The 5,601-nt window shown below is 45.3% G+C and overlaps 1 protein-coding gene across 2 annotated transcripts in view; it reads right to left on the bottom strand.

Annotated features, from left to right (window-relative positions):
• C11H11orf87 (chromosome 11 C11orf87 homolog) overlaps positions 1 to 782 on the bottom strand; it is a 7,732-nt gene extending 6,950 nt beyond the window's left edge. The window contains exon 1 of one of the 2 annotated variants that reach the window (XM_029915301.1): positions 741 to 782. The gene's annotated coding sequence lies outside the window, so the exon portion shown is untranslated. Of the gene's footprint in view, positions 1 to 50; positions 169 to 740 lie in introns of those variants that run through there. The other variant, XM_029915299.1, reaches the window with a different exon arrangement.
• Between the last annotated feature and the right edge of the window lie 4,819 nt (positions 783 to 5,601).

The following is a 5,601-nucleotide window of genomic DNA, read 5'->3' as shown; positions in this document are numbered from 1 at the left end:
CGCTGGCGCCCCGGCGGCCGGGAGCCTTCCGCCCGCACCGCGTCCCTTACCTGGGGCCGCCGGCTGGCTGCAGGGAGGGAGCCCCGCCGCGCGGCTGCAGTGGCGGCTGCAGAAGGCGCGGAGTGAAGCGGCCGGAGACCGAGGCTCGCTGCCGCCGCCGCCGCTGCCGCTTCGGGGAGCTCAGCTCGCAGCCTATTGCCAGAGAGGCCGGTGACGTCAGGCAGCCACCGCCAGGGCTCCAAGCCACCCCTCAGGCCCCCACCCCACCCCCCTACCCCAACGTCTCGTCCTGGCAGAGTGCTACTCGGCCACACACATCCCCAGATTCCCTATGCTTCCCCGCCCCCCCCCATCGCGGGGGCCACACGGTCCGGGAGCAACCCCAACACCGTGCTCACAGCAACCCACCTTCCGCCCTGCTCTGTGTGCGAAGGGCTGAAGCTCCAGTTCTGGGGCTGTGGATTCCTCGCCCTCAACCCTTTGCCACATGGTCCCGGCAACACATTGTTTACACTCTAGAGAGCCATCTCCCCGCGGGGTACACATGAGCCCCCCCCCCCCCCCCCCCCCCCCCCCCCCCCCCCCCCCCCCCCCCCCCCCCCCCCCCCCCCCCCCGCTGTAAGGATCATTCTCCTCTGGGAGCCTGTCCTTGCTGGCCTGGTTCTGAACAGTACCTGCAGGAATGGGAGAAACGAGAGGGGCATTTGGGAACGCGAGTGGCAAAACATGAAACAACAAACCCGAACACGCATTTCACATTTTCCTCTCCACCAGGGTCTTCAACTTGTCTCTCACTCCGCCTGACTCATGATCCTCCCCTGCTCGCTCACAGGTTTGTCTTCAGGCCCGAGACCCACTTGGTATACAAAACCGTTTCTCTTTTGAAATCTAGACACTCATGAGCACGCCAAGCACAGCAAGGCGTGCAAGGCTGGGAGACCAAGATCACTCAGAGGAGGGCAGAAATGAACTGTGAAAATCCTGAGTGTACCCCTTCCTTTGCTGTAGTGTTAACAACAGCCTTTCAGTACAAGGGATAAAACTTCCAGAAGAGTCTCATCAGCATGCCTAAATCTAGGCAGAGATTAATCAACTCTTGGTTTAGGACTCTTAGCCAAACATGAATAGTGCAGGTGGTTACAACAGCCAACGTTAAAATGAAGTATTGTCATTTTTCTCCCGGAGGAAGCAGCTTGGAACATCACCTAGACACCATATGGTCTAGCATCCAGTTGTCATAAAAATGGGCATTTCCTTCTTCCCTCTGTCCTGTTTTCTCTGAGTCTAACACAGTGCCTGTACTATTTACTTGTAAATTTGAGCGATGCTGTAACTATTGTTGCTTTTTCCAGCTATGCATCTGAAATGAGAGCCAGCAGGGGTGACTGACACCCCCCCATCTGGTTGCAAGCAGAGGGTTTTACAAAAGATACTTTGACCTCTGGAGTAAAAGGTCCTTTGTTTGTATTCTGGGGGTCCCTTTGACTCTGGTCCTACTTCAATTTCTATTTCTCTCCCTGCTCATGACTTACATATGAAGTCAGAAATGCATCATTTCTCCTCAAAATTCTGTTTTCACTTATTTGACAAAGGCCATCAGATTCTTCTTCATAATCGCCTCAATTTAAAAAAAAAGATCCCTATTTAAGCTAATATTAGTACATGCTGAAAAATGCAAGATCATTTCAGAACACAGATTAATGCCCTCAGCTGCCAGACGCACACAGTTCATGACGGGCAATGACCCCAAGGCCGGCTTCGCGCTCCTGCCTAGAATGAGGGCGCCCAAGGCTGTACCAGACATTCTGACTTCGATGGGCTCAGCGGAGGCAGTGGTGAACCTTGTTCTCATGCGATCACTAAGTGAGACTTCACCATTAATGCCTGCCATGTGATGCCCCATTTCTGTACCCTCTTTGCTCCTGAAAAGTTGAGTCTAATCAACATTTTGTAAGGCAAATCCAATTTTGAATATTCCAAAAAGAGATCCGGCTATTTAAAGAGACTCTTTAGAAGCACTGTCTTGTTAAGCAAAGAATCTTTACATAATTAGAATTAACTCTCACAGATCTGTTTTCTAGAGGTGCAAGAATGAGGTATCAGGTTTTCCGAGGGAAAAACAGGCAAAACTTTACAACATGTTGGAAGAGGACTGCATATATAAAAATATAAATATAAATAAATATACATCTATATAATGGAGTTCCTTTTGCACACCAAGTTTTAGGACCTTGGAGCCGTGGTAGGCTGCCATTGTTCTTATTCTTTTGTTATAAATGATAATCATCTGTTCCACCACGAGCACTAGAAGTATCTGCACCATTTTATACAACCTATGAAAAGGCACGGTCTTGCCTTGGAGAATTTATGATCTACAGCAGATGAATGTGGTCCACAAGACAATGGTATTTAATGGGAAATGATTTAGGTAAAGACATCAATTTTCAGGTGAAAAGCCCAGCACACTTTTCTTTTCCCTTCCCTTTCAAGAAGAATAAGCTGTAGGTTCATAATTTGTTCTTACCAGAGAACAAATGTGCACAGACTTGATGTCACTGGGTAGCGGAATTCGAGCCCCAGGACCCCCAGTGGCAGCAAACTTGCTCACGTCTTCGTCTGCAGGAGCTGAACCCACCAAGTTGCTATATGATTTTGGAACATCCAGCACAATGGCAAACGTTGCCACTGTTTTTGCCACCGAACTTACAGAGCCACACTTTCAAGACCGGAGGGGCGGGGGCAAGAAGCTTCTGAGATTCCTAGAGTCTTCCCTCTGTATTAGGAAAGGCCCTCTTGATTTAGGCACATTCCAAATACTCAGCAACATAAAATACTCACTCTCAACTGTGACAAGGGGTGTCCATCTAGTGTAAAGAGAAGTGCCACCTGGTACGTCAGCCCCAAAGAAAGTTCTCCATCAATAACAACAAGGGCTGGGCTTATTATTTTCAAAATACCTACTATGTGCCAGGCTGTAGTACCATGAATCCTCAACCTAACCTTGCAAGTTTGCCAAAATACAAAATTATTTATTCATTGATTCATTCACTCACTTATTTGCTCAACAAAAACCTTTGACTACCTGCTCTACCTGTCAGGTGAGGAAACTAACACTCAGTGTAGCTAAAGCCAATGGCCAGGTCACTTAAGAGTACATATATTATGGAGATCAATCCAAGCAAACGGATTCCAAAGTTAGTATCCTTTTCATACATAACAGGTGGTGTCTCTCTCTCTCACTCTCTTTCTCTGTCACACACACACATACACACACACACACACACACACACACCTCTCTATCTCTACCTACAGGTGTAAACAAGTCAAACTAGAGAAAAGCACAGCTGTCTGGTTGAAGCAGAGGAGGGGAGATACAAAGCCCCATTTCAGGGGTCTCCCCCACCCCCCGCAGCAGTCCACAAGACACTCCACACCTTCCTGGGCTGAGCCAAGTCCAGCTGCTAAGCCCTCTAGGCACCAAGTTAGCTAGGCAGGTCACCACAGACCACAGCGCGGCAGGACATACACGAGGCTCCTTGCAGACTTACAGGGACTATGCCAGAGGACAGGCCCTGACATCGTCCCTACCCGTGTGTCCTGACTGCCCTGGGCCCTGCATCCCTACAGAGGCACACTCCGTAAGCCATCATGCCGCTGTTACATCCACTGCTGGCCCAGCCAGCAATTAATTAATAAACAAAGTAGTGACTGAAGCTCTAGAGCCTGTTCAGGTTGGCTAGGTTTTTTTTTTTTTTTCTGATTCAGCTTCTCATCTATGGAATGAGAATAAAAGCAACAGTATCTTCTCTGCAGCACTACTTTGTACACTAAGCATATACTAAGTATCCAGTAAATGGTAGTTTACCTGATAAAGAAAACTACGAAGATTAGTGTTTTATCCCTGACAGTAGAAGCATGACACTGTTTTGGACAGCAAAATCCCGCTAAATTTTGATCAGTTTGAGTATCCCTTATGGGAAGATAATCTTAAGGGTAAAGGGACTGAAAACAGTAATAGATAATAAACAATTCAAAGAACTAGAAATATTAATCCTAGAGAGCGAAAGACATCAGGGATGCATCAGAGAATCTCCAAATGTTTGGAGCATCATCAAGAAAAGATGAATTTAGGTTACTATTGCAGGAACTTATGGGAGAACTGAAATATAGTGGAACAGATAGAGGGTAGAAAGCACATTTCAATTCACAGTTTCAGTATTGGAAATACTGTATTTCAGGATTTCGGGATACTAAATCTTGCATTCAGCATTTCAGTATCAGAAATATTGAATTCATGCAGAAGATTATCTATACCAGCAGTCTTCAAAATGGGGGACTGAGATCCCTGAGGATATGTTAGGATTTTTCCAAGGAATATGCATATATAATTTTCAAGGAATCGTTTCCCAAATCCTCAACCTCTGTGTGTACTTTTCCGGAAAGCGTACCTATCTAAGGTTAAACCGTATTCTTTGTCACCTCTCCGTGCATTTCTCCTACCTTACAGAAGAGGAACCTATATCCGCCAATCCTCACCAACCATGTGCTACTCAGAGTATAAAAACCTTTGGGGAACCAGACAAAGGAAGACGGTGAGACAGTACCCCTGACGCGGTGACAGCGAAGCATAAAGATCACGTATGAGAAACACTGACGGGGCGGAGCCTGACTCCATCCAGGCGACAGACAGACTCCTTTTAAGGCTGTCTATCCATACACTGATTTATCTTAGAGTTAGAATTGAGAAGTGAGATAGTCACCACAGAGATACAAGTATTCCAGTTTATTTAAGTTGAAAAATGAATCCACACTTTTTAACACAAAAAGGAAACCCGGTTTGTCTATTTTGATTAACAATTTGCACCGCATCTGCCTGATAGATTTAGTTCATTCAATTTATATGTCTTCCATACTATCTATCAATCTGATGTTCTGACAAATATAAAGTACACATATGATACGGAATATGGGAGAAATTATATTCTTTGCAATTATTATGATTAAAAAGTTTTAGATGACAAATTAAAATGTCCAAAGGAATCCATGATTTTCCAAAATTCTTTTATGGAATATTCAGGAAGAAAAAAAAAACTTTGCAGATTTCTATTCCAAAGTGTCCAAATCCTGTGACACCATCTGGAAAGTTTCAAATGCAAATTAGACCCATCCGGCATTTTATAAAAGAGATTTCATACTGGGGTAAGACCTGAACCCAAGTGGCGGAGAACCCAAGTCTGAGAGCCTACACAACTTTATACCTGTCAAGGCACTTCTAATCCCTAGTTGCATAAACAGATGCTTTACCCCTTTACATGTCATAATAAAGCACTGTCTAATTAACACTAAGACCCATTTATATCTGGTTATTTGTAACAAGAGTCAAGATTCATATTACTACATTATCCATGACTGCAAAAGTCATTCACTCAAAAAATATAATACGCCTACCATGTACAACAAATTGCACTCGGGGCTCCGTGTGTCGGTGACCAAGGAAAAGTCTCTGTAATCATGAACTTGTATTCTCATTACATACATGATTATATTTGGATTAGCTGGCCAAAGGCAAAAACATGCTAACAGCCTTCTCTTCTCCTAATA

Source organism: Suricata suricatta, chromosome 11 (genome assembly GCF_006229205.1).
Source record: "Suricata suricatta isolate VVHF042 chromosome 11, meerkat_22Aug2017_6uvM2_HiC, whole genome shotgun sequence".
NCBI lineage: Eukaryota > Metazoa > Chordata > Mammalia > Carnivora > Herpestidae > Suricata > Suricata suricatta.
The sequence above is the reverse complement of the archived record's forward strand: the minus strand, read 5'-3'. Positions and strand labels throughout refer to the sequence as shown.